Here is a 27667-nt window from a genome sequence, read left to right as displayed (position 1 = left end):
AATGAGAGGGTTGATATTTTTATAATTTAGTCTTAATGGGGATGTGGATTGAAGCAAACAGGAGTTTCATTTTGTGGTATCTGCCCGGTTGTAACTCATCCCTAACATGAATTTGTTGGTCACACTAAGATCTCAGGTATTGATCGATGATGTAATTACCATCCTATAGTAGGACAGATGATGTAATTCTTACCCAGTTACTGAAGACAATGACCTTGAGACAAATCAGATGGCTGAGTAGCATAGATGGTTCACTGATTATAAAATGCTCTTGTTTTAAAACTAAACTGTCATCTGTTAATTATTGGGGAGGAACAACTACAACAAAATGCCAGCATGTCACAAAAAGATACAGCATATCTTGATTTTTACCAGCATATTTCTGTTCTGACAGGTGACTTTTGATGGTTTTGTTGCTTTTTTTTGTTTTGGCTGTCATTTCAGTTTACATTAAGATAGCATAAAACCTGACCTCTGTGAGCCGAAGGAAAAGAAGAAGTAAAGGTTTATGTGATAGGAGAAATTCTGGTAGATGGTAGGAGGATATATGGTGAAGTTTTGCCAATGGGAAAGCCTAGTTCCTCCCTGCCCAAGTAGAGATGGCTTAAATATACATCTGAGTAAGAGGTAGCATCACTTTTCATTTGAATACTTAATAAAAGAGAAGAGTGACAAGCACTGACCACCAGCTGTTGCATCTAGATAAACAGTAGGCAAAACTCAAGAAAGTCACAAAGGTAAAAGAAATAAAACCACTTGCTATGGTTGTTAATAACATGATAGGGAGAAAGACATATGAAAGACATATGACATCTCTCAGTGAAAAGAGGTTCTGAGAGACCCCAGTACAAGCATAAGAAACATTCAGTTATGAGAAGCATGGATCCTAAGAAGAAAAAACATGTTTGAAAAGACAAATGGTTGAAGAGCTATTTTTGGTTCTACTGTTGGTATTTTCTTCTTAACGACTAATGTTCTTCTGGCCTAACATTTGCTGTTTTGTGTCAGAATTTTTTTTTATTCTTTTGTTCCTCTCTTCTTAGTCAACTGGCACATTTGCAAGATAAGTATTAAACTGAAGAACTTACCAAAGACAACTTCTCAAGCAGATCGTTACTAAAAGTAGTGGAAGAAATTTGCATGGATTTGTGACCTAATAAAGAAGACTATAAAAGAGTGATCTGACTAATTAATTACTGCAATGAATTGATCTTAGGAAGTAATAGAGGCATAGCTCAATCAGAATCTCTATCTTCCCCTTTTCTCTGAGCCAGACTTTTCTCTGGTAGCTTGTGTTTGAAACTAATGAATATTATGGGCAAGAATTTAATTTTGAGTTCTATGAGCATGTACTTTCTATTGTTGAAATACACTTCCCTGTTCTATAGACTTTTCAGGTCTTCTGTTTTCCCACAGTATTTGCTTAATATAGCATTGTCGAATGTCTAGGGGACTCCTAATGTGTAAGATCTTACAGTCTGCTAAAAGCAGTTAAGATGTCTAGTTCTTTATGTTTAAAGGACCTTGTGCTTGAAAATCCTTCATACTGTGTCTTAGTGAGAATTTCACATTTCAGAGGGATGAAATAAGAACTCTGATGGATGTGGTCCCTTCAGTAGTATTTCTTTTCTAAATGGGCAGTAAATCTAGATGTGGATAGTTGAAATTGTGAGAAAGTCATGAAAAGGAGGAAATTACTTTAATTCTGTAATGCCAAAGGAACCAGAAAACCTCTCATTCACACTCTGCCTCAGGGATTAAGCATGGGTCTTCATTTTTTAGCAAGCTTCTGTAGAGGGGTGCAACCACTTCAAAGATTAAGTTTCTTTGGCAGGCAGAGGTTCCAGTTGCTTGGGGAACCCTTCTTCACTGATCCGTGAGACCAGCTGCTGAGTGTTCTGCTCTCCTCTATGGTTTCATTACCACAGCTTTGCATGAGGTGGGCAACTGCCCTCACTCATGTTTAGAATAACAGAATCGTTACTGTTGGAAAGGAACTTTAAAATAATTGAGTCCAACTGTTAACCTAACCTACTCCACCACTAAACCATGTTCTTAAGTGCCACATCTGCATGTTTTTTAAATACCTCTGGGGATGGTGACTCAACCACTTCCCTAGGCAGACTGCTCCCATGCTTGGTAACTCTTTCCATGAAGAAATTTTTCCTAATATCCAATCTGAACCTCCCCTGGCACAGCTTGATGTCTTTTCCTTGTGCTGTCACTTGTTATCTGGGAGAAGAGGTCAGCCCCCACCTGGCTACAGCCTCCTTTCAGGCAATTGTAGAGAGTGATAAGGTCCCCGCTGAGCCTCCTTTTCTCCAGGCTAAACAATTCCACCTTCCTCGGTCTCATCAGACTTGAGCTCCAGACCCTTCCCCAGCTCTGTTTCCATTCTCTGGACACTCTCCGGCACCTCCATGTCTTTCTTGGAGTAAGGAGCCCAAAACCGAACACAGGGTTTGAGGTGTGGCCTCACCAGGGCTGAGTCCACAGGGACAATCACTGCCCTGGTCCTGCTGGCCACACTATTTCTGATACAGGCCAGGATGCCGTTGGGTTTATTGGCCACCAGGGCACACCTGGGCACACACTGGCCATTGTTCAGCCAGCTGCTGGCCAGCACACCCAGGTCCTTTTCCGCTAGGCAGCTTTCCAGCCACTCTGTCCCAGGCCAGTCACATTGCATGGAGTTATTGTGACCCAAGTGCAGGATCCGGCACTTTGCTTGTTGAACCTTTTAAAACCGGCCTCAGCCCATTGATTCAGCCTGTCCAGATTGCTCTGCAGAGGCTTTCTACCCTCCAGCAGATTGATACTCCCACCCAACTTGGTGTTGTCTACAAACTGACTGAGGGTGCACTCAGTCCCCTTGTCCAGATCATTGACAAAGACATTACACAGAACTGGCCCCAATAGATGAACCATTATCATCCTTGTTGTTCGGTTCCACTTGGATAGCCCTATTCCAGTTATGCCAGGGCAGCTGGGAAGGTGGGGCAGTCACATAGGGAATGCGCGTGCTGTGCCAGGCAGGAGCTTGTCACCACTGCCCCCTGTCCCTTATGTCACTGTGTTCAGCCAGGCAGAGAGAGGAGAGGGAGTCTTCTGTATCATGTATCCTGACTGCCTGCTGGGCCTGTCCCAAGGGAAGGTAGGTAGGGTGGAGTTTCAGTATTCTATCTCTCTTGCTGATGGTCCTCAAACTACTCCTCCTTGAGCTCTCTCACTAAGTGGAGGAGTTCCTCTACCTGGGCACACCTCCTACAGCTATTCTCACTGCTGCTGGCTGCTACTGGCATAATTTTGCAGATGAGGTACAGAAAGGCTGAAGGACAGGCTCATAAGAGAGCAGTGATGCTGAGGGTTGATTTCATAAACTTGCCAAATAATTTGCAACTGTTTTATCCTGTAGGTCACCCTTCTGCTTGCATCCTGTTCTCATTGTTTTCAATTTTGCTCTTTCATTCTTTTGTCATTGATTTGCTCTCTCTGCTCCCATTTTTTCAGTGTGGTCACAGCTCAGTTACCTCAGCTAACTCGCATCTTTGACTTGGAGCCTTTGTGCATTCAGAGACAGTGGCACATCACTGAACACTTTCTCCCTCTATAGTACTGCTTCAGAGAGTGAAATTTACCCTGGGGCTCTAGAGCAGACTTCAGTCTGTGTATCAGCCCCTAAAGTCCAACTGTTTAAGCTGCAGCGCACCCCCTGCATTTTGCTCCTGCACTTAGTTGTTGTTTCAAAACAAAATGAAGTGACAGTGCTTGTCCATGAAGCTTTCACTTGACGCAAATTCCTTTTTATTTTCTCATTTCTCTGTCAGCTACTGTCTTGCCCTCCAAGTTTAGATAGCAGTTGTCAGGAGATTTAGACCTTCAGACGACTCTTTATGTTAACTATTTTTCTCTTTTCTCTCTCTTTGCCGGCTAGGTTGTCTAAAAAAACCACAAACATCTAGCAAAGTCATGGGTAATAAATCAAGCCATTTGTCCCAAATCTCTCTCCTCTCTACAGCTTTTAAAAGCTGTTTTACAGCATGGAAGTGAAGGTTAAATCCTGGGCTGTTTTTCCTGCACAGGGAGTTTGTACATGGTTCTTCTCACCTGTGTTCTGTGTATTAGTAGAGACCTTCTTCTTCTTGTTCAAGGTTTTCCACATGATCTGGGAGAGGGGAAGATCCCAGACCTCTACTGTATTGCATCCAGTGTGATCTCAAGCTCAAGGATGCTTTTTCCAGATGCTCACACACCCTTGCTCCAGGAAACCTCCCTTTTCTTTAGAGCCCTTTGCTCCCCTGTGAGTGTTCCAGACATGCTGGGTAGACTGGCCCTGGAGGTGTCCTGTTCCAAACTTACTGATGTTTTAGGGTGTCTGTTGTGGCAGGTCTGTAACCATCTGAACCTTAAATAATTGTGGTTCTTTAGATACTGGGAGGGACTTTCTTATCTGATGTAAGTTGCTACAGCTCTTCAACCTAGAAAAACTGTAGGTTTGCACCAAATTATGGTGATGGAAATCTTCCTCACACCCCTTGCTAGACCACGTTTTTCATGTTGCAGCTGGGGAACTGGGTCTCTGAAATCAAAGCATGTATCCTCTGCTTCCTAACATTCTTCTTCATAAAACTGTGAAGAGGTCTGGACACAGTCCAGTTAATTCTGGTTTATTTTCTTGCCCTGAATTTCTTCACTAGTGAGTGAATTTTTTTCCACATCTGTTCACTGCTCTGCTAGCCAAAGTGGAACATTATGGGGACTTGTTGCGTAGTCCACAGAGTGATGAATTGTAAGGATGAGAGATCTGTATATCTGATTTTCCTGGAAGACTCAAAGGAAAATCAGGATGATTTTTAAAACATGGAGATTAAGTTGTTACTGCCTACCTGCCTCAACCTCTGATTTCAGTGCCTGACACTAAGGGATGTGGATGTTATTAGATTGGGTATCCAAAACTCATGTGAGTCAGAATTAACTCCTGTATGCTCCATGAAATAAAAATCAGGCTGTACACATCTCTGTCTTGTCTTGTGATCTGAGCAGTTACACATTTTCAGAAAATAAGCATGTATTTGGATGTGATATGCTGCTTCTTGCAGCAGTTCTGCTTGAAAGTGAGAGAATTTGGCTGAACCCTTTGCTCAGCCTGGCACTCACACCAGGTTGCAGCTACATTCTCTTGTATCGTATTACTCTTTCTCTAGTCAAGATAAATTCACCAGGAGGAAGGGAGCTCTCCAGCCAGAGCACTCACCATGAGAGTAGTAGAACATTCTGGCTTAGTTTCATTTCATCTCCACTTGGAAGAAGGTTTCAATTTTCCTTGCCTAACTCTTTAGGTTTGCCATGAAAGCCTGATACTGATACATGCATTTTGGTTTTTCCCCATATATATTTACCTGTTCAGAGGAAAAAAAGTTCACCTTGATCCACATAATAGACCTATGTAGTAGGTGAATGCAGAAGACAAGACAGTGATGTTTGCAAAGCTTGGTTTTTTTTGATTCAGAGAGGTGAGAGCCAGGAAGTCCAACTTAATACAGAAGTCAGTGACTTAGAGCTCTGTCTGTATGGGATAAAAAAAACCAGCCAGGCTTTCTTTATGCTACAGCTCTTATCATGGTTATGAAGATATGGCAGTAATGCTTCAGACTCTCCCAGTGTAGATGTAGTTTATTATGGGCAGTAAAAGTCAGGTGTTTCTATACTTACTGCTGGAAATATGTGGGGTTTGTGGTGTGTGAACAGGACAGAGTTTGTGTCATACAGTGTGATGGGGTTAGATCCCTGACTTTTATCTTAGGAGGTTTTCAGAAAGACTCAGCAGTAAGTCCCTTTGAAGACCTGTTCCCAGCTCCCTGGTTTCCAGTGGAGCACCTGAGAGATCAGCCCATCTGTAGCTTCACTCCACCCCTGTATTTGGGGGCTGCCTGCCTGCTGCTCTTTAAGACTCTTCTGTTTTTTAAATCACCCGTGCAAACCTGTGCTTAGCCTCTCATTTTGGGGAGGAGAGTAAGGAGGAAGCACCAAGGCCTGCAAGTCAAGTTCGTCTTTACAAGAAGGTCTCATCCAATAAAGGGAAAGATCCCATCTAAGTGGGACCTATTTTGCAGGGGTTTTTTCTTCCTCTGATCGTACATCTTAAAATCTGAGACGTTTAGCATCAGTGTTGAAAAGATGCTCTGCAAAGCCCAGATCTGGAACGTTTCATGGTAGAATCCACCTGCCTGCCTCTCTTTCAGTAAAATTATAAAGTTAGACTTCTTGCCTCTATTTCAAAAGAGTTACTCAAGGAGACAGTGACTTTACAGCTCCTCTCTGTCATGCCATAAAACTGGGTGGTAGTCATCTTTGAGGAAAAAACATTTCATACCCTATTGCTCTTTCCTTGTGAGGCTCAGCAGCTGTGGTGGTTCCCTTTGCAGAGGGTTCAGGAGTGTAGCTGGCACCCTCGAAAATGAAAAACACTTGAGTCATTTGCATAGTGGATCAGAATCCAGCCCACCTGGCTGCCAGAGCAAAAAACCACAAACTTTCACATTTGAGTCATCTGCTGAAAAGCTACGTATTTTTATGAAGAAAGAACTAAATGTTTGGTTTAAAGTAATTTTATTTGCTTTCTTGTAGCCAAGTCACCTGACTCTTAGATGGTGAAGGTTATGTATCAACAAGATTTTCTTGCCATCTTTCTTTGTCTGCTGAACTACAGTGATCATAGATTGACCTTGCTTTCAGACATAAGAACAGTTGTTGGATTCAAGTGTTAATATCAGTGTTTGTGTCTATAGAAACCAATCAACATTTCCTCCTAATTTTTGTAAATAGCCTGTGACCATGACACTTAGATTTCCTGTCTCCTGCATATCTGAATCAAAAATTCACTGCACACACTGATGTCTTCTGTGTTAGCTATCTATTGCCTCACTAATAGGCATCTTTATTATAGTCTGTAGTTCTCCTGTTGAGGTAAGTCCAGACATCATTGGAGCCTATAATCTTTCATTTTTATTCTACATCATGGATTTGTTTGAGGGACTTTCTCAGCAATAGCTGTAGGAAATTGCAAGTAACATAAGAAAAGCAGGTTGAACTGCCTACCGTCAGCATTTGCACAACATTCAGGATTTTTCCAGGATAACCTTTTAAAATTACTTTTTTCCAAAAGCAGTGGCAGTTTAGTGATGATTTTTCTTTCTTTTTCATTTCAGCATGAATGATTCAGGTTGTCTTGAGAACAAGATACAAAACTCTGCATTTTTGTACCTTTTTAAAAAATAGGTCAGCTGTTTCATTTGAGTACCTGTGTAGCACCGTCACATTTGGGGGTGAGTATTTGAAATCTGGCTGTAGAGTTGCCCCAATATTAGGGATTTGCCTTCTCATCTGCAGCAAAACTTGTCCATAATCAGTCAGTATATAAACTCTGAGATCTCTCATTTTGTTCCCCCACAGCAGGAGCTCGTTCAGTAGCACTGAGTATGCTGTATTTTAAAGCTGAAGAACTTTCTTTGATATTTCTGCTTTGGTCTCCTGAGGAGTGCTTTGGTCCTAGGCATATAGGAGGCAAAAGAAAGGAGATTGTCCTCCCATGTTTTCGTCAAAGCTGTTGTTTGCCCAGACAGGGTGCAGCAGAAGGAAAGGATGGAAAGAGAACACAAGCTGTGGAGGATGTGCTCAGGAGTAGTACTGAGGAACATGGGACTGAACCAGGAGATGGAGGGGCAGTTAAGACTAAAAGCACCAAGTGTGGGGATAGCATTTTGGAGCTGGTGTGACTGTCAGGGATGGACTGTGTGATGCGATCGGGATTAAGATGAGGAACTGGGAGGAAACTGGTGTAAAGAGTCTGAGGATGGAAGCAGCAGAACTGAAGCCACAGAAAAGGGAAATCTCTGTTCTGTACATTGGTATGGATTTTGTGATTATCTGAGGGTGCATTTGGATGCTGCTTGTCCTGTCTGGTGTGAAGATACAGGATCATTTCACCTATGGTTTGTAGTCCAAGTGCTTGATGCAGCCTCATAGGCCTACTGAGACAGCAGACTGACTCATGAAATCCTGTCCCTCTGCATCAGTGCAAAAACCCTGGTGTGCAAATGCACAGTTTAGCTTAAACCACTGCAAAGTCTGTTCAAAATGTCTAAGTTCACACTTGAAGTGGATGAGCAGCATTCATACAGTTTGTTTGAGCAGCTCGGTGGTGGAGAAGCAATCTCCATCAAGAGCATACAAGCGTCTTGCTGGCAATAGTACCTCATGTGAATGCATCTCTTTCCACCTGCTCCTACACCTTAATCTTGCTGTCCCTGTGCCTGTGCTGTCAGCATGAATCTGTGAATGCAAACTGGGTGTCTTAACACTACAGCTTTGGTTCACGTGAGATCCTTGACAGCTTGCAGTTACCTCTGTTCCTCCAATAGAAGAGGACTGTTTTCATTTAAAAGTTTCAGCCCTGGTAATGACTTTGACCAGCGTAGATGCCCTCTTTTGGGTCTGCCTCTGTCAGCACGAGCTTCCCACATGCTCCCTGCACCTCCCCTTGGAAAGGACCCTCTTTGGTGAGTGCTTCCCAGCTGGTTGGAGGCAGAACTGGGTTAGCATAAAAGAGCCCAAAGAGTAGTTTGTAGCTGCTCCAGTTTATTTTCACCATAACGGATTACAAAACGCTTTTACACCAGACTGTTAGCACTTCTGAAGGGAGACAGTCAGCACAGGAAGAGGGGCAGCTGGTGCCGAGCACATGTGTGGGAGGAAAATCTCATCAAGCAGCATAACTGGGTTTGGAAGGGACCTTTGTCCACAGTCTCAGTCTCTCTGAGTCTCAGTTCTGTCTCTGTGATGGGGGAAAAATCCCTCCTCACTGGGGTGTTGTGAACATGTGCTAATTTTAGTAAATCAGGCAGTTAGGTAATATGGTGACAGCCAGAAAATAACCTAGAAGGAAATTGTTGTTCTGTCTTTAAAGCAAAGCGTTTAGGGCCATTTTTAATACTGAGAATGAAGCAAACTACTGAGGATTGCTTATTCAGTAATACCAGCTTTACTATACCATGAATGGCACCATTTCCTGTGGGAAAAAAAATCCCTGGGTGATCGCTAAATTAAATAAAGATTAAATGTTACACAATTGGCCACATTTCTGGTATTTCCTTGCCTTTTAGCTCCTGGCTTAACATTTCTGACATGTCTGTATATGTTGTATGTGTAATGAACTATCTGTGACCAAGCTCACAGTTGCTCATACTTTTTGTCCTAAGGTGTTAAGCACTTTAAAGAGGGCTTAGAGGACACTGAAGCGTCTTACACTCTTGCCATTATGTGTCTTTAAGCACATTCCTGTCTCCAAAAGTGCTTACCTCTGGTTCTTAAAAATGATTGCAACTTTAAGTGAAGGAGATGAGAGGGGGAAATGTTCTTCTAAATCTGGTAGAAAATCACGGTTGGTCATTTTTCGCAAATCTCCCTGATAAATCACTTCTCTGAATTTGTAAGTCCTTGCTTTGTAACAGGTGAGCTAGAGGTACAAAAACCTAAAGTTATGAAGCTATAGGTGTTGTCAGAAGGAAACAGATCCAGGTTGACTCTCATAACTAGGCTTAAATAATTTTGAAAATGACACTATTTGAAATTAACTTACTTGCACAGAATTGGGTATCTTACTGTATAACAGAGGAAACAGGCACACTGATAAGTAAAAAAAAAAAAAATACAGAATACTAGCTACTGAGTATGCATCACTCCAGCTGATTTCATTTGAGTTAGGAGGATTAACTGGGAAAACCAAACATGCAAAGTCTAAGGTGCAAAAGTAAGTTGCTGTGAAAAAATGTTCATCTTGGCAAGTTTGTTTGCCACAGAGTAAACGACACGTGAACTCCATGTGTGAGAGCAATCCCTGAGTAACTGCCCTTGGCTGTGGTCTCAGGCCAGGGTGCCTTGCTGTAAACAAGAGGTGGCTCACTGCCCTGCCTGGAAGGAGTTGCCCTCCCTCGTGTACTCGGCTGCCTGTTGGCACATGCCCTTCTGTGTGCCCAACTGCCATGTTTGTCACACTGGCTCAACACTGGCTCTGGCTTCACAAGGTCACTCCTGTCTGCAGTATGGGTAGAATTAGAACAGTGATGGGAGGTGGCTTGGGCTTTTTTTCTATCTTGAGGAGGTAAAAGATGTTGAGCCTTGTCCAAGGCAGCCTGTTTTTTGAACAGCATTGGGGCTTTTGTTGCTGGGGCCAGGGTGTTTAATAGTTTGACTTTGCTGCTATTCTGTTTGTTTTATTCAGCCAGGGACATATCACAGATCTATTTTTTGATCAGGCAGCATTCCTGTACTATAATAATTCAGAAGCAGAATTCACACACTAGTTGTGTGAAACGCCTGTTGATTACTTCTCTACATGTGCTTCTTGCCCTTGTCTTCCCTTAGGTACAGTTTACTCTGCAAGTTGTAAACTCCATGGAGCAGGTGTTTGTACAGTGCATAGCACAGCAGGACCCAGGTTTCATCGTGGTGTCTGGACATGCTCTTATGTAAGTAAGGGTACTCTGTCTTGCTGAGCAATTAGAATAGTTCACATTAGCAGAACTTGTAGAGTTTCCTGTGTGCAGGCTGATGAGAAAAGGGATTTTTCTTTCCAGGCTGAGAGGGTCTTTGGAAATGTTCTCCAAATCACAGCGGCAGCTGGCTCTTTGGGCACTGGACAAAGACATGATTTGGAAATAGCTTCAAAGTTTAGAGATGGCCCTTCACATACTAATGCTCCCAGATGAGTTAAGTGGGGGAAGTTCACACCTCCTGTGGTGCTTTTGTTTCAGTCTGCCAAACTGCAGACTCAGCACGAGTGCAGCATGCAGGTTTTCATAGTGAGAGCTTTTGTCGCTCCCAGAAGTGCTAGAAACTTAATTGCTTTCAAAGGCAAGCATGGAATCTGGAGGACCCGGTACAACCTGCTGAAAGAACATAAATCACGAGATACTATCACGTTTCTGTGCTTGGGCTTGCGTGGAGTGAGTTTGCTTTGGGAGTGAATGCCTTTGGAATACACTGGTGGTTTTTTTGTTGATTCTTAGGCATAGCAGTAATTGTTGTTGGCTTTGTTAATAGGCATCTATGTTCTGTTCTGAAATTACTGTTCATGTCTTCTAAAAAGTGTGCAGACAAAAAGAAATATTTGTTCTGCCTTTAAATCATAAAAGCATTTCTGCATTTAAATGCATTGATAGCCTTGATCAGGGTTGTTCTCAGTTGTCATCCCTTCAAATAGGTATGGAAAGAGACCTGGTCAGTTGTCATTTGGCCACTGCTTTTTATCTTTGCCTATAGACGACGCTTAAAATGCCAGTGTTTACTTGTTCCTTTTTTTTGCGCTAGTTTGCCAGCTACTTTTGTCCCTAAGCAAATGAACCATGATGGCAACTGAGAAGAAACTGCCTTTTGTAGATAAGGAGTGGAATTTTCAAATGGCCTTATATAGTATGCTTCTCTAGGTTTTAATTTCCAAAGTAGTCCTTGTGAAAACTTGTGAGCAGGTCCTTCAGTTGGTCAGGGAGGTTTTTGGCATATTTACCCACAACCCAGTTTTAAATGTAGTTTTCCTCATCTCCTTAAATAATTAGTTGATAGGCTCTCTGTTCATAGGAATACTGTTTTGGTCTATTTTGCATGGAAACTAAAGCAGGAAAAGGTTTTAAGGTAAGCCAACCAAATAATCTAGGATCTTTTGATCAGTTTCCATTAGTATTAAACCAGTAATCTGCCCTATTAGATTTTACAAAGGAAGCTCAGTGTTTAAAGAAGATAAACATGCCAATTGACATTCAATATATCTTCTCAAGTCACCAGAAGAAACCTTGTTGAACCTTGTTGGCAGAGGTGCTTTCTGCAAGGGTTTCTAAAAACACCTCCCCAGCTCTTGGCTTAGTTTCTGAAATGCTCTGGCACTGCAGTGGGTCTGGTGCCAGTGCTGAAGGCTTGGTCTGGCTCCAGTTGGAGCTGAGGAAAGGCTGAGTTTTAAGACCTCTAGGATGCCTTCAGGTCCAAAAGAAACTGAGCACTGGAATAATGTGTCATCCAAACTGTGGTGTATTCCTAGAAATTGATGAATATGCTGTTTTAATTTGGTGAGTTTATATAGTTGAAGTTACTGAGATCGTAACGCTTAGAAGAGAGAATTCTGCAGCTCTTTAAGATTGCCTGGCACACAAACAAGCAAAGATCTAAATTGCTTTGAGCTGCTGACAGTTATCACAGCTTTGTGCAGACACACCTTTGCTGGTACTGACAAAACACAAATACCAGTTTCACATCACTGTACTCTCCTTGGCTGGTGTATATCTTAAAACATGTACTGTACCTTCACAACTTTGGCACAGAAAATGGAAAGAAGGGGTCAACAGCAACAGTAGCCTCTTATCAAACAGTTGGTTTAAAATGCTCTGAGTAAAGACAGAATTTTAAAACAAAACTTGATCAATTGTTTGAAAACTGGACATTTAATGCATTACATCACTCTGATCCCAGTCCACTCTGCTGAAGTCACACTGGATGCAAGAGCAGGCTTTGGTCTGTGAGGTAGACAGTAGCAAGGGAAGGAAAAACATCATTTTCTTTCTACAACACTGAGTTCCTCCAAACGTCCTAGCTAACTGAAAAGTCTGTTTTCAAAACATCTCTGACCCTATATGCAAATAAAATTTCTGTGATTTTGGCTTTTACTAGAAATCATGTCTGTTATGTATCTGTGTGACAAGGCACTGGTAGATTAGTACTAAATGCTTCCTAAAGAAACTCATTGGAAATCCAGGGCGAAAAGTGAAGAGGCATTGAAAATTCCCCTAATCTATATCATGGCCCACCATATATTTCACACAACTGTCAGTAACCTGTAACAGCCTGCCTGCTGATGCAAGTTTCAGATAAAGAGTGTATTGACAGATTTAAATGTATTTAGTCTCCTAAGACTGTAGATTGACATTATGGTGGCTGTTGGCCACTTCCGTGAGCCCTTGCCTTCAAGTATGGAGTTAGAAATGAACAGGCAGACTCTGGCTGGTATCATTCGTGTGGCAGTGTGGATGTATTAACTTTACTAATTTGTTGGGAAAAGAAATGTCACAATTTGACACTCCAATGGCAAATCTATCAGTGTTCTCAGCTGCTGTTAGTGCTGGATTTATGCTCAGTACTTTTGCCATCTGCTATGAAAGCATTGCAGGCTACTAGAGGAGTGGGAGACTACACTGGCTTTGGGAAGCTTTCAGCAGAGCTGAGCAGATTCTTCGATTTGCTATGATCAAACATCCTGATTGACAGAGTGTAACTTGAGTTCCATTTCTGACTCAGTGACTGAAGTTTGTTGTGAATTCTTCTAATGATGTGGCATGCAACCTTCTTGAATTAAAAATTACAATTCCTGTGCTCCCCGGGTGCTGCAGAGGTGTCACAACAGCAGCACTGACCGAAGTCTCTGTTGTGGGTGCACGTTTGCTGCCTTTCTGCTGGACATTGCCCCTGCTCTTAAGGGCAGCAAGGCAGGCCTCACAGCAGGCACTCAGCATAACTAACACCTTTGTCAGCTGGAACATTTTCTCTGATTCTTTATTATGTTTCTGTCACAATGTACAAGGTGATTTGGGTTACTTTTTTTAGCCTGTGACCTGTATTTCTACCATTGTAGGCTCTGAACAGTTTTGTCAGCTCTGGATTGCTTTGTGGCTCTCCTGGGATAGGTGATGGTCTCCTGTACCTTCATCAACCACTAACCTCACAGGCATTGCTTGGTAAATAATTCCAATGCAAGGTAAACTTGCCTTGCCGCTGTTAAAATTCTCAGTCTTCTGAAAAGCCAGTAGATGGGGTGTGTGCAATTCCTGTGCAAAATCACTGTACTTCTCAACCCAAAGATCCAACTGTAGTTTCTACATTTTTATTGCAGAGACTGTTGTTGTTGTTGTTGTTTTTAGCAATGGCTCCCCACATGAATCACAAATTTAAGCAACTGAGTGGAAGCACCAAAAATTCTTGATTGATATTTTTGCATGAAGTACTCTGAGCATGATCTACTGTGCACCTGCCAACACTGTTAGGTCTTTGAAATCTGGGTATGAATTTTTATCATAAGCTTTTTCTTTTTCTTTTTCTTTTTCTTTTTCTTTTTTTTTTTTTTTTTAATGAAAGTATTCATGAACTAGAAAGGTATTGGATAAGTGAAAACAGACTGGGTTACCACAGACTTCTGCTTAATTTGAGATTGCAGTATTAGGTGTAGATGCCATGGGGACAGCTAAGAAATACATCATGTTTTGTGTCTCCAAGCCCAGCATGTAAGAATAAACATCTATTTGTAGACATGAATCTGTTGATCATAGATGTGAAAATTGAATTTGCTAGCAGTGTAAATTAAAATATTTTCCTCTTGTTAATAATGATCATGTAAATAATCATGCTAATATAAAGTACAGAAAAGATCACTAATCACATCCCAGAGTGGTTTCATGCCTATAGGTCAGTTATGGTAGACTTGAAATGGGAAGGAATCTAAAACAGGAGACAAGTGACTTTGGGACAGATGGGTCGCTGAGTTGTTTACCTTAGAGGTCACAGCAGAGCAGAGCATGAACCAACATGGAAATAAGGTGGCCCAAGGTAATTTGTGCCATTCAAAATGAAACTGTCTAGAGATGGAGTCCTGTTAGGTAGGTTGTAGTTGCTTATACCTGATTGGCGATGGAGAAACCTTGAAATGATTTGGTATTACTTAACCAAGGGAACTCCACAATCCATGTCTGACAGGTATGAACTCAAGGTGGAAGTATCTTACCAAGAAGTAAGTTAGAATTAGAGTACTATATTGAAGTTATCTTACGAGAAGAAGCGTGAATGCTTATGGCAAAGATGCACAGCTGAAGTTCCCTGAGATATATTTGGGAAGAAATGTTGTGCTATGCACATACACTCTGCTCCAAGCTATTAATGCAATTATGGGAAGGTAAAAATCTTCAAATAGCAGACTAGCTTCAGTTAATTCAAAAGAAAAGTTTAATAGTGGAATATGACAGAGTCCTGAAGGCACCGGTCTGTGATGAAAGGGGCAAATAACGTGAACCTGTTACCTGTTACACTGCCTTTCGGAAGAGAACGGCCAGAGCTGTGTTTTAATCTGGTGTGGTAAAGTGTGTCCAAAATACTCCGAGTGTTTTAACAGTTGCACAAATGATTCACTTTCCTAGCAGTCTGATTTTGTATTATAATCTGTTTCCCTTCTGTCTTTAATGTGCAATTCTGCTGAGCATGCAGTTCACATTGGCTGCCTCGGGCAGACTGCAGGTCAGCTTTTGAATGTAGGAGAATTCATGAAATATAAGTATTTTGTGTACAGTTAATAGCAGTTGCACAAGTACAAAGGCTTTGCTTTATCAGCAGATGTGGTCTAGGTTTACATTTATGTCCACATTCAATCCTTACATTTATTGCAGTCGAGAGAAAAAAATCAGAAGCTTGGTGCAGTCTTTAACAATCTGCTTTGGTAGCTGGTCCACTTACCCTTGAGTGAAGCACATGGTAGGGTGGTTCTTTCTTCCATTAACTCTTTGATGCTTGGAAACGGGGATGATTCACATGAGTGACAGGGAAGGGGAAATTACTGTAAGTGCAAGATTAGCAAAAACTTCGTACTCACCTTGTGCCAAGCCAGGAAGGGATTCGTGTACTATGGGAATGATTAGATGGCAATGTTTGCTGGACTGCTGTGGCAGACAAAGGATATTTGAGAAGGCGATCCAGCTCTGCTGGAGTCTGCGTGGTAAGTGGAGGACAGCCTTTCCACTTGGAAACTAGTATTGGGTTGGGCACTTTCTGGTTAAGTCAAAAGGGTTGCTGTTGTTTGCAATAGCTCAGCTGTTTCCCTTGTGACATGGCTGTGTTTCCTCACTTCTTGCCTGAGCTGGTGCCGGAGTTTGGAGTAAAAGGCTCTTTGCCATCATTGCTCCTGTCTGGTTAAGGGGTTTTTTTGTTAGTTTGGGAAGACATGAGGAGAAATCAAATCCATGCATGGAGAAATGGTAATGAGTAGAGTGCAGAGGGAAGGCCACATATCCCTCCTTCCCAAGTGCAGAAATAACCAGTGCCGATGCGGGAGCTTGTTTGTAGCACCTCAGCTTGGCCCAGCCAAGTGTCCATCATGTGGTGAGCAAAGAGTGGGGTGGGACTTCCTTGCAAGGTGATCAGTGTGATTTCCTAATGCTATGGAGGGGAGTCATTCCTGAGCAACAGTAGGAACTTTTTTCTCAGGGTTAAGTACCGTGCTGTCCTCCTTTAAACCAGTGAGATGGCAGTCTGGGAGAAGGATATGAAAAATAGATGGGCTTAAATTGAAACCTGGCATCTGGAGCAGCTTTGGCAGACCTCGAGATAATACTTCAAAGTTGTTCAGCCCCACAAGGTACAGTATAATTTTCTGCTTGGTGAAGTATTACTTGGGAACTGGAGTCATTCTTGGGGCTTCCTTATGCTGGGCACTGTCACACTGGGTAGAAAACAGCTCCTGACTGAGCTGACTCTGAGCCTGCACGTTCTGAGCTGCTTACTCGCCTATTCTCTGTCTCCCCAAGTATTTAGCAGTAAACCTTTACCCTGAATTAGTTTTTCCACACTGAGCAACAGTGTAAATATACCTGAGCATTACTGAATCTGCTTTTACTCTACTGAAATGATAGTCCGTATTTTAAAATCATTAAAGCTGAAGCAACATAAATATTCTGTGTTTCATGACAGCATGAAAGGAGCATGGCCTCCTAATTACCCTGGTATTCAAATGTGTGCAGGGGCACTTGGAAAGTGCAAGGCTCCCTCAGCTCCCTGCAGTTTGGCAGGTATCTGTCTCCTTACAGAATTGAGTTTGGACACTGAAGAGAAATTTAGCACATTGGCTTATCTATGAATTTAGCATTCTGGCACTGATGGGGTGATTCCCAGAGTTTAGTCATCAGAGGCAGAGAACATCCTTCCACAGGCAGTTAGTGCCCATAATTCTCACTGTCTGTGAAATCTGGACCTGCTTTCACTTTTGGTGGTTTACAAGGAAGAAAGCAAGTCAGCCTAGTTCAGTTGTTTTAGCCACGTGTGTTTGGAGATTATTCTGAAATATGATTAACATATGCTCCACGTAGGTAGGATTTCAGGTTGTAAGGTTATTAATTGGTTTTGATGCTGTTTGCTGCTTGAATGTTGGTGATTCTTTTATCTAAGGTAAAAAGAACATAATTATTCTTAACTTATAGCAACCCCCACCCCCCCCATTTTCTCTTAAATGTCTTGATATGAAGAATTTTAAACTAAATTTCTGCACAGATACTTTCTAAGAGATTGGCTGTCACATACAATAAAAAACCTGCACTTTTGCAGGGACCCAATGAGACTTTGCAAATTTAGATTTATTCTCAATGTTAAATGTGGTTGAAGATGTCATTTCTTAAACAGCACTTTTAGAAGTAGTTAGCTTAAAAGTATAGCAATTCAAAGCACAGAGGGAATGATTTTGAAGCGTAAAGTCTTGAAACACAATGCAGAGGTTGACAGTTTGACTGCAATTAGAAGCAAAGCAGGCACAACTCCCACTTCTGAAAACTTTCCTATCGCTCTGCTTCCTCTCTTGGCCTAGAAAACCTAAAAAAACCCACGTTGAGTGGCTTTGCTTATTGACTTAACATAGTTATACTCAATAGCATTAGGAGACAGAGCAGAAAGGGCTGCCAAATGTGTCTGTAAAGAATAATCTTTACAGAAAGCTTCACAGAGGTATTTTTTTCCACATGCTTTCAATCTCCTGAGAATGCTGGTTTTTTGAGGAAAGCAAGTGTTAGGGTGGTTTGGTTTTTTTCTTTTTTTTTCCTTTTTTTTTTTTTTTTTTTTAACAAGGCTTGTTTTGTTAGGAAACCACTCCCTTCTGCTGCTGCATTTAAACTCGCTGCTAATTGCCTTGTGGTCGAAGACATTTTCCATGAATTGCCACATTCCCCCACACTGTTACAACTTCACACTGATTATGCTATGTTAGCGGCACTTCTGCCTGCTGCCTTTGGGAGGAGTGGCTGAGAGAAGGATCTGGTGTAGCTGGGAAATTGTGAGGTTTACTGGAACTGAGGTTTGTAGCTGCTAAAACACAGCAGAGGCTGTTCCTCCCAGACTAAGGTGGTATAAGGAGGGCATCCTCCTAACTGTGGTGGTATATGCACTGCTCTGTTGTGAGCCACTGCTGAGGATTTTGCATAAGAAGTCATGGCAAAGTGATGTGTGGCGTGTTAGGCTTATATTTTTCACCCTAGTCACACACTGTAGTGGGAAGCCAACCCCAAACTCTGGTGCCAGAGAGGGTGTGGGAGGGGGTGATCCTCAAGAACACTGCTGGCTCACTGAGCTCCTTGGGGTGCCCACTGAGCCCAACCTCCAAGCTTGTCTTTCTCCTATAGCCTGGGGACAGCATAAGCTTCTCCTTAACCCAGCTCTGTCCTCTGCAGCAAAACCTCCTGGATCAGCTGTATAAAAGATCACTGCTCACGGAAGCTCGCGCACTGGGTAGGAGAACTGGATGTAGCAGAGTTGTTCAGCACACCTAATCCACTTAAACTATGGAGCTCATCTCCTGATCTGCAGGCATGGCAGTGCTCTTAGGTGTGATAGCTAAAGAGGCTTTGGCTTGAGCTACAGTTTCAGGGCAGTCAAAACCTGCAGCTCGGGCTCAGGATCTGGTTACACCAAGTTGGCCCTGACCCAACCAAACATGGTTAAAAGTGAGAAGTTGTGAGAGATAAACCCCTCTACTTAAGCCTTGTCCTAGCTCGGGAGCTGATCAACATGTTCAAGTGCTTTTCCAGTCTTAACTGCTTTGATGAAAGGCAGGGCTTACTTGGTGTGTGAACAGGGATGAGCTTTGCCAGTAAAAGCCCTCTTTTTAACTAGGATAATTGCATCCACAGGGCTAGTAGTTAACGTTTCTGCTTTAATTGTATCACTGCGCATGAGAGTACAGATCTTTTACAGGTAAAACCCCTTTAATTCCTAATGTAGTAAGCGTGGTTGGGTCCCACCTACACTGTGGCTGTTGGTCATGGTGCAGGAGGAACAACTGGTGTTGTAACAGGATCTCTGACTACATTAATCTGTTGTCCAGCCTGTGACGTATGAGGGTTTTCACCTCAAAGAGGTGGTTTAACAGTTCAGGTCAATCCAATATGCCAGTGCTGGCTGCGGGCAAGCCCAGTGTGGAATTTTCTGCCATGTGACAGTTGGCAGGGGTGGCTGCAGCCCACAGGAGCTGGCAGTGGGCACTGCTCCTGCCCTGCCATCATTTATCTGGGATGAAACCTGTACCCTTTTTTGCTGTTTAGGGGAAGAGAGGGAGAGGGAAGTATGAGGAGCAGTGTGTGGTACACTGCTGAGTCCTCTACTGTCCTCCTTGCAGAAGATATCCAGGGAAGCTAAAACTTGGTAGTCTTTTGTGAAAAAGGCTTTTAACATTCCTGTTACCAAATTATTAGTAAATTATTATAGACCAAGTATAGATCAAATAATTTTCTGCAGCTAATCCTTGCTTACCACAGGGAGGTAGAAAAAGGAGTGCTGCAAGTCTTTTGATGCTGGTCCCACCACAGGCAATGCAGCCAGGAACCACTCTCACAGCACCCATGTACCACTCATACCACTGGGTACAGAGACCTGCTCCCTGCTTTCATTCAGCAGCAGAAAGAGGCAGAAATGAAGGCAGAACTCTAACTCTGAGTTTCAGGAAAGGGTGCAACTGGTCTGTTGGCATAGAGAGAACCAGGAAACAGGAACACCTGTGTTGCATAGCTTTGGGCAGGTCAATTATCCCATCTCCAGTGAAATTCTCTTTTGCATAAGGTATGAATAACAATACTCAATTTACCTTGCAGGGGTGTTACAGAGTTACAGTTAATTTTTGTTTTTTACAGTGTTTGTGGTGCGTAAAACCCTAAATGAGTGCAAAGCATTATTGCGATTTAATTTTATTGAGGGTTAAGTATTGGTGACTGTGCCCAGCTGAGCACTTGGTGGCAGTGAGCGAGGCAAGTGACCAGCAGCAACCATGTTTGGCAGCAAGCAATGGACAAAGAAGGAAAACGGCGCTAACTTATTCCAGTCATACCTATTTTTTTTCATTTCTTACCACTGTACATTTCCCATTAAGCAGATGAAGGTGCTCAAAATATCAAATTGGAACTCTGTGGTTTAATAGACTTACATTTTACTGTTCAAAAGGCAACTAAAGGTTAATGACATAAAAATTTGTCTTGTAGGAGAATGAGAGAGTGGAAGTGCCTCCAAAAATGCCCTGAATGGTCCTTAAATAATATCTTTCAGAAACAGACCATACCTGATTAGTTAGGTGGCAAATTTTTCACTGGGTTAGTAACATGCCAAGGCTGCTGGTTCCTCCACGTTCCATGCTACTGCTGTTGAGGGTTTTGCACTGGATTAAAAACATGGATGAAAATTACTTGGACATGGTTGGCACCTCTTGGCAGCAGCATGAGCCAGGGGATGAGCAGGGGGTTGTGTGCATGTGTTGGGGGATGCTCCCAAGTTCAAAACATGAGTCAGTGCCAGACTACAACGTGTGTCTGTGTTAGAGCTGCCGAGTGTAAGAGAGGGACAGACAGCGTGTGTGATTTCTCTGCCTTGCTCTAATTTCGTGGGAAATTGGGGCTTCCTAGCAGTGGGGTTACTCTTAAGTGCCAGCGCTCCAGCGGGTTTCACGTTGCACCTCGGCGTCCCAGGGATTTTGTTACTGCCTGCTCACTCTCTTCATTTTTATTAGGTGCGAAATGCAGACGCTTGTTCTAATTACCACTGGTAGATGACAGCACAATTGAATAACAGTCTTCTAGTAATCTGGGATAAGTTCTGCCCTCAGAAAATTGCACTCCAAGCGTACTGGAGACAGCGTATTCCTGGTAGAGAGGAAGGATTTGACCCACACTTTCTCCGTATTTGTTAATTCAATGTCTTTTCTCTGTGAGTATCCTGAGAGACAGGTCCAGAGGTCAGCAAAGCAGGAAAGGATCTTTCCAGTGTCGTCTTTTAAGCTTTGGGTCAAAGTCTGCATTGTACCCTTGTTCTTGTTGCATATGAAAACATTGTTTAGCCCTGGATTTTTTCAGGTTTTTTTCCCTTTCTTCCCCAATGCTAAAAGCTGCCATGGTCACTTACCCAAACACAGTGATAGCATCAGCTCCACAGTTAACTTCTCATTTAGTGGTGTTTCTGAAAATAACAATTGCTGCAAGAAAACAAATGGTAGACATGTAGCATATGCTAAACATAATGTTAGTTTATTGCCTTTTCTGAAAAAAAAGTTGCAGTATGAAATTTAGGGGGCAAGTCTCAAATCCTGTGAAATTCATGGCACAATGCCAGTTTATTTGAGAGAAGCTTACATTTGTCCCTAAATCTTACAAGTCCTTAACTACATTTTGCTTTCTCACATGCCACTCACCTTTAAGATGATACTCCTTTTTTGGCATTATTAATTATCATTATTGTTGTTGCTGTTATTATTCCAGGAAATCTGTATGGGAGGAACGCTGAAATCTGGTTTAAAAATAGCATTTTCATGTCCTCCTACTCACTGTACTTCGTGCATAGAATGCCTTTTATAAATGCAGACTTGCTGCTTGGCTAGATAAAAGAAACTGTCACTTGATTTCCATAACGAAGTCATTCCCAGGAGGATTTCATTGTTTTAGCAATAAAATTTTTCTAAAAAGGCCTTTTATTTTGCCTGAGAAAGATAACAGAAGTGAACTTCTGAGTGGTTATTCCACAAAACAATTAGAAGAAAGCAAGACTGTCTTGATTTGATGTGAGATTTGTATGTGTGTGAATTCCCTTTCATATAAGATGAGAATAAATTCCCAGCTGAAAATCAAGTTAGAAACATCCCCCCCCCCCAACAACCTTACACAAGCCACTTTTTCCCCCCCTTGCTCACAGAGATGACAGACATCTTTATCAGCACTCTCCTGCATAAATTTGGTCATATCCTTGAGTTCAGCCCTATTTCAAAAGGTACTTGCATAACTTCTGATTCAGATACTTTCCTGAATTAGAGGCAGTCATGGATAATCATTGCCAATTATTACAGTGCATTAATTTCATTACCAGGTCTGTTCGTATTCGTGGGGAGGAATGATCTCTGCACGCTGTACTAAGGCTGAGTGCTCCCTGAAGCAGGGACGGTGCTTCAGCTGTGGGTGCTTCAGCTGTCGACCACAGTGCAGGCGCAGTCCCTCCTTGCTCACATGCACCATGCTGCCCTGACCTCTCTCACCACTTCTCCAGCATTTCTCACCCCTTTTCTCAGTTGCTCTGTGTCTCATGACAGCATGACGTTCCTTTTCTCTGAATGCTGAACATGCTAAAGCTTGTCAGAATTACAGCATCAAAAAATGTAGGAAGCATATACAGTAAGTGAAAGGTCCTGCTGCTTGTATTTAGTTTTTTTGGTTGGTTTTGTTTGGTTTTTTTTTTTTTTTTAGGGGCTGGGGGCCTGTCTCTCGTTTGGACTTTTTTTGAGCCCTGCTTGCATTTTCCTAAGTGTGAATCAAGGCAATTACCATTTCAGGTACTGTATACAGCATACTCCTGTAGGTAGATACACGCAGTTAAGCAAAAGGGAAGAGGAGAAAAAACATTTTCTTTGTAGTCAGGAAAGCCTTTATGGATTTGGCATCATACTTAAAATTGCATTGTATTAAAGAAATGCAACAATTTCGGAAATTATTATTTATAGGAAGATTTGTGAATTCAGGATGTGATATTCTGACTCACCCGACAGCAAACATGTTTGCGCTCCGGCTGGTATGACTCACACTGACATTTGTCTTAAGCGTGGCAATTGTTTTAGCCCTCTGCTTGGTGCAGGATGAATGAAAAGGCTCCCCTGTTGCAGGTTTACTACGTGCAGCCACCCTGGTAAATTGCAGGCTCAGCTGTGGAGTATTTCCTGTCTCACACACACATAAACACATGCACACACACATGCACAAACATACACGTGCACACACCCCCCCAGTAATGCTTTACTGTTAAATACTAGATTCACAGAAAGGAAATGCATAATTACAGCGCTGCCTTTTGCACCACATAAAGCAGCCCACATCAAAAGACATTTGTCATTAATGTTTCAACAGGTAATCTCTGGAATTACTGCCAAACCATGTTCCTGTTGCTTTGCGCTCAGTGTTGAAATCATTGAAATCTTTGTTGTAAGCCAGCATAGTCATCTTAATCCTGCAAAAAAGTTAGTCAATAGTGCCTTTGTTTTCCAGCTTTGTGTTTCACATTGCATCAGCAGTGCAGAAGACGTGGCAGCACTGCAAGCGGGAAGAAGGTTAAGGGTGCGTTCTGGGCTGACTTCCTAAGGAAGCAAAGCTCACGTGGTGGCGTTGTTTGTGCCTGCGCCCGTGTGTGTCCCCCCAGCCTGGCAACTGGTGTAATATGGGTCCTCCTCAACCCAGCATTCTGCACAGGTAGAGGTGATGGGGAAGCTGCTTCCTGAAAACTTGGTGTAAGTAGCAGATGAATAGCTGTGGGCACCTGTGGCTGAACCCAGTGAGGCAAAGGCCATGGCCCAAACTCAAATCTTACTGGCACCAGGGAGTTGGTACCGTGGGCATCTGCTGGAATTACTGCTGCCACCAGAGATCAAGCCTCTTCTCTGGTTCTTTGGGTTGTAGCATTAACAGTTTTCTTCAGGAGGTTTTGTCTCTGGCTACTTAAAGTACTGCAGTTAAACAGAATCTCTGCCATTGCTTTTGGTGCCGCTACTGTTTGCGACTTACAGCATTTGGATTCCCCCTTCAACACCATCTTTGCAGGAGAGCTGTGGCCATTGTATGACAGGTGTCTGTACATGTAATGAAGGCCCTTGAGCTTGTTCTCATCTGTAGCAAGTTAATAGGGTGCTGCAGTTCTTCAAATATGCAGGAGGCTTATTGTCTCCACTCAGGGCTGAGCTGCATTTTTTGCATAATAGCTTCCATAAAAGTAAAAGAGAAATATTTATGTCATATAGCAGAAGCATCCAGAGTAGTTATTTTTATTGCTTATATCTGTTCAGCATTGCTGGCTTGCAGCCTGAATTATTATGGGCCATTTGCATTCTTTTCTCAATCTTTTCTGCTCAGAAGACCTGTAGAAATGACTGTGTTACAAACACACAGGCAATAGAGTTGTTTTTACTTTAAATCTCTGTATGAGAATGAAGAAAGTTGGCATCCTAGGAGAAATGTAGATCTGTGTTGAAATTCCCCCCCCTCCCTACCAGTATTCCTGCTTTGATAGCCATGAAACAGTGGCAAATAGGGGGTGCTGATGTGAATAAGGTGATGGATTTTTATTAAAAAGTATATCACTGGCATCTGATAGGAGGTATTTATAAGGTATTTTTCTTCTTAGGGGTCTGTACTGTTGCTGCTTAGAGAAAACAATGTGGACAAGCTCCTCTTAGTTTTCTTTTCACCTGGTGGCATTGTGTGTTGCACCCATAGCCCACCTCTTGACTTAATATTTTAATACCTTATGCTCCACTCTTTCTGAGGGAAAATCACATGGAACTTAGAAACTAAGCTCACTTAGAGAAGCACAAGGCTAAGCACAGTCTAACCTCAAGTCTTTTTGGAAAAACTGGGTATTAGTGGAATACAAATAAGGAGTATGGTTGTGATTGCTGTTATTTGTGTAAAAGTGATGTCTCTGAGGTCCTAGTCAGATTTGTGTTTGTATTGTTATTAGGCATCATGTAAATGGAGAGTGTGAGTTTGAGCTGTTCTGCATTTTTTCGTGAGTACGACAGCGGTGATGAACCTGTGTCTATTTTCCCGTTGTTGTTGAGGTTAGGGAATGGATAACAAGAGCAGTGGAGCTGGCTTCAAGAGCAAAGTTGCTTCCGTGGTTTGCAGATGAAAAGGTTTGGAAGGGCAGATGAGTCCAGTGAGTAGGTCTGAAAACTCTCAGTCTGTTTGTTTACCTGAGCCTTAAGTAGTGAAAAATACCTGCTGTGGGTGAAGCAATGATGAATAATGGTCTTTAGATTAAATCTAGCGACAGGAATTTCTAGATGACTCACAGCTAACATTAGTTGTGCACAATCAGTGGCCATCTTCAGTAGTGGCTCCTGCACTGGAGGGTGTGAGCTGCAGCCTTGCCCTTTCAGCCTCATGTGCTGGTCCCGTCTCTCTACTGTTTGCAGATAGATGTTCCCATCCTGCATTTTCCCTTTGGATGAGCACTCACGTTGGAAATGCACTCACAGGAAAGATGTGCTGGGCTGGGATGCCCCATATTCACCGAGCTGGGGAAGGCAACATAGGTCCTCTGCTACAAATTGGGGGGCGGATGGATTGCTTCCTTGTCTGAGCCGCATGATCTGCATGCTGTTTTTCTGGTTTAGGACCTGCAGGATATGCAAAGTGCTGACAACTTGTTTTACTGCTCTCATGCACCCAGATACAGTTATTCACCCTGAACAAAGTGGGTGTAACACCTTGTGAAGTTGGGCATTTCACCGTGGACCGCATGGAAAGCCATGGGAAATGTTTGTTTACATGACAAAGCCATGTCATGTAAAGGATCAAGCTTCAGATGAGGAATGGATGCCAAACAGAAATCAGTGATACCACCTGTTTTATACATAGTAAACTTCTGTTGTCCTAGGGTGACATTGCTTGACCATAGCATTAAAGTAGGCATAACTAGGATTTAAGTAATTTTTATACTAGCAGGACATCAGCAGCAGCCTTTGTACACTAGACAAAATGTCAGAAGATTTTCAGATGGGCAAATTTTGGCATGGCTGGTGTAGAGAAGCTTTTATTAACTTGAAGTCTAAAAGACAGTAAATTCTTGTTTGGCTTGTGGTTTTGGGGTTTTTTCTTGTTTGGGTTTTTTGTTTTGTTTTTTTTTTTTATTTCCATTAGAACCTTTTCTCCTTGTGTAAAGTCAGCTAAACCTGTTGAAAATAATTTAGAAGTTTTTTCCTGACGTGATAGATGATACACACATTAGGTAATTGAAATCACGCACGCTCCAGGAAGATAAAACCTCGCTTTTCCCATTTGCGGTGAGGCAGGATTGAACCTGTCTAAAACTATTTCGTGTAGAGAGAGAATAAAGCAGGAAATGAATTATGGTTTTATTTGAGTTGAAGGATTAGTTGTGGGATAATAGTGAACAATGGAACAACTTGGACGCAAGGTTGCCGTCTCTTTACAGTTTTATTAGCTTATGCTGATTTGTGAATTAGGGAAACCAAATTATATCATGCAAGAGGGCAAGGGATGGCAATTAAAAACCTGCAGGAAAGGACTAGTAAAATGGTAATCTCTCACTGCCTGATCTTCAAAGCAAGATGGGAGAGCGTGACCTTTTCTTGGAATAAGTACAGGATGTTGCATGTAGCCAACTTCTGGTCTTCAGGTGTTGCCAATTTGCAGTTGCTCACTTGTACTACAGTCCTTATTTGTTGATTGCCCTGGGGTCCAATTTTAGTCTCTAAATACTCCCAAGAAGTACTTCCATGTTCTTTGATTTGAGATCTATTCATGTCTCAATTACACTTCTAATCTGTCAGCACAGTGTCCTTTTTAGCTCTCAAAGACAGGGCTGTGCTGTGATATTTGAGTAACCATAGTGCTATGGGACCATGGAAAGCAGCTTCCTTGGTAACACTTCCCATTGATGGTGGCAATGTGATCGGTAACCATGTATGTGATAATGATTTGTTGATCATGTTGAAACTTCAGTCGCAAAGTCTGGTTAAGACCTAATTGTACTGCAAACCAGCTTTCTCTGCTACTCCCTCCAAGTTATGACTGTTTTACATGTTCCACAAAGAGCATGTCATCATAGCCCATCAGATCTGCAGAGCAGAAAGATTGTACCAGTTAGGGACTGAGTGCTCTGCTCTTGAAGTGAGAGTTGGGCTTCAAGAAGCAGTATCTGTCTGTGCGTCCTGAATTTTGTGCTATGTTGTCTTTAAATCTTAAGCATAAGAGTGCCTGGGAGCATTTGCAGGCAGAGTGAAGTGCCTATGGGTAACGTGCCTATGGGTAAGGTCAAGTGAGCAAGTTGTAGCAAATTAAACTAGCTTGTGAATTTATAGTGCATCATCTGCTCCATAATAACTGGCTGTGTGCATGGTACAAAGGCCCTGTGGTAAATACAAGGTCTCATGCCCCTTTTTTTGCCTTAGGTGTAGGCTACCTTGCTTCGTGTCATCTTTCCCATGAAAGATCTCCCATCTTTCCAGGGAGAAGGTATCTGCCCTGGAGTGCCACCACTGCACTGTATTGCACAGGTGCTGCTTGTGGCCTGTTCCTCTGTCCCTGTGCTGGCAGGGGTCTGCAAGACACATTCCAGGCTGACAGCAAGATCCCTGCATAGCTAGCAAGTGGCCTCTCTCCTGATTCAGTGATCAAAGCCCTGGTGTGGGCAATCATAGCCTTATTTAACTCAAACAGAATCAAAATCCTAATCCCACTTGTTGAAGTTAGTGGAAGGACTTAGTCACTGAGTGTGGTGGGTGTCAGCCCAGGGTTATGCACAGCTGACTCTCCAGGGAGGCTCACAGGAGTCTATCCAAGCAGGAGTTTGC

At 42.5% G+C, this 27667-nt stretch overlaps 1 protein-coding gene across 7 annotated transcripts in view; it reads left to right on the top strand.

Moving 5' to 3' along the window:
• Nucleotides 1–27667, top strand: part of ATXN1 (ataxin 1) — a 223169-nt gene that overhangs the window by 100426 nt on the left and 95076 nt on the right. Inside the window, exon 2 of one of the 7 annotated variants that reach the window (XM_032114943.1) lies at nucleotides 10423–10526. The exons of 5 other annotated variants lie outside the window; for them this stretch is intronic. The gene's annotated coding sequence lies outside the window, so the exon portion shown is untranslated. Of the gene's footprint in view, nucleotides 1–10422; nucleotides 10527–16270; nucleotides 16436–27667 lie in introns of those variants that run through there. One more of the 7 variants, XM_032114976.1, reaches the window with a different exon arrangement.

This window comes from Corvus moneduloides, chromosome 1 (assembly GCF_009650955.1).
Source record: "Corvus moneduloides isolate bCorMon1 chromosome 1, bCorMon1.pri, whole genome shotgun sequence".
Classification (NCBI taxonomy): Eukaryota; Metazoa; Chordata; class Aves; order Passeriformes; family Corvidae; genus Corvus; species Corvus moneduloides.
This window is presented reverse-complemented; position numbering and strand designations above follow the sequence as displayed.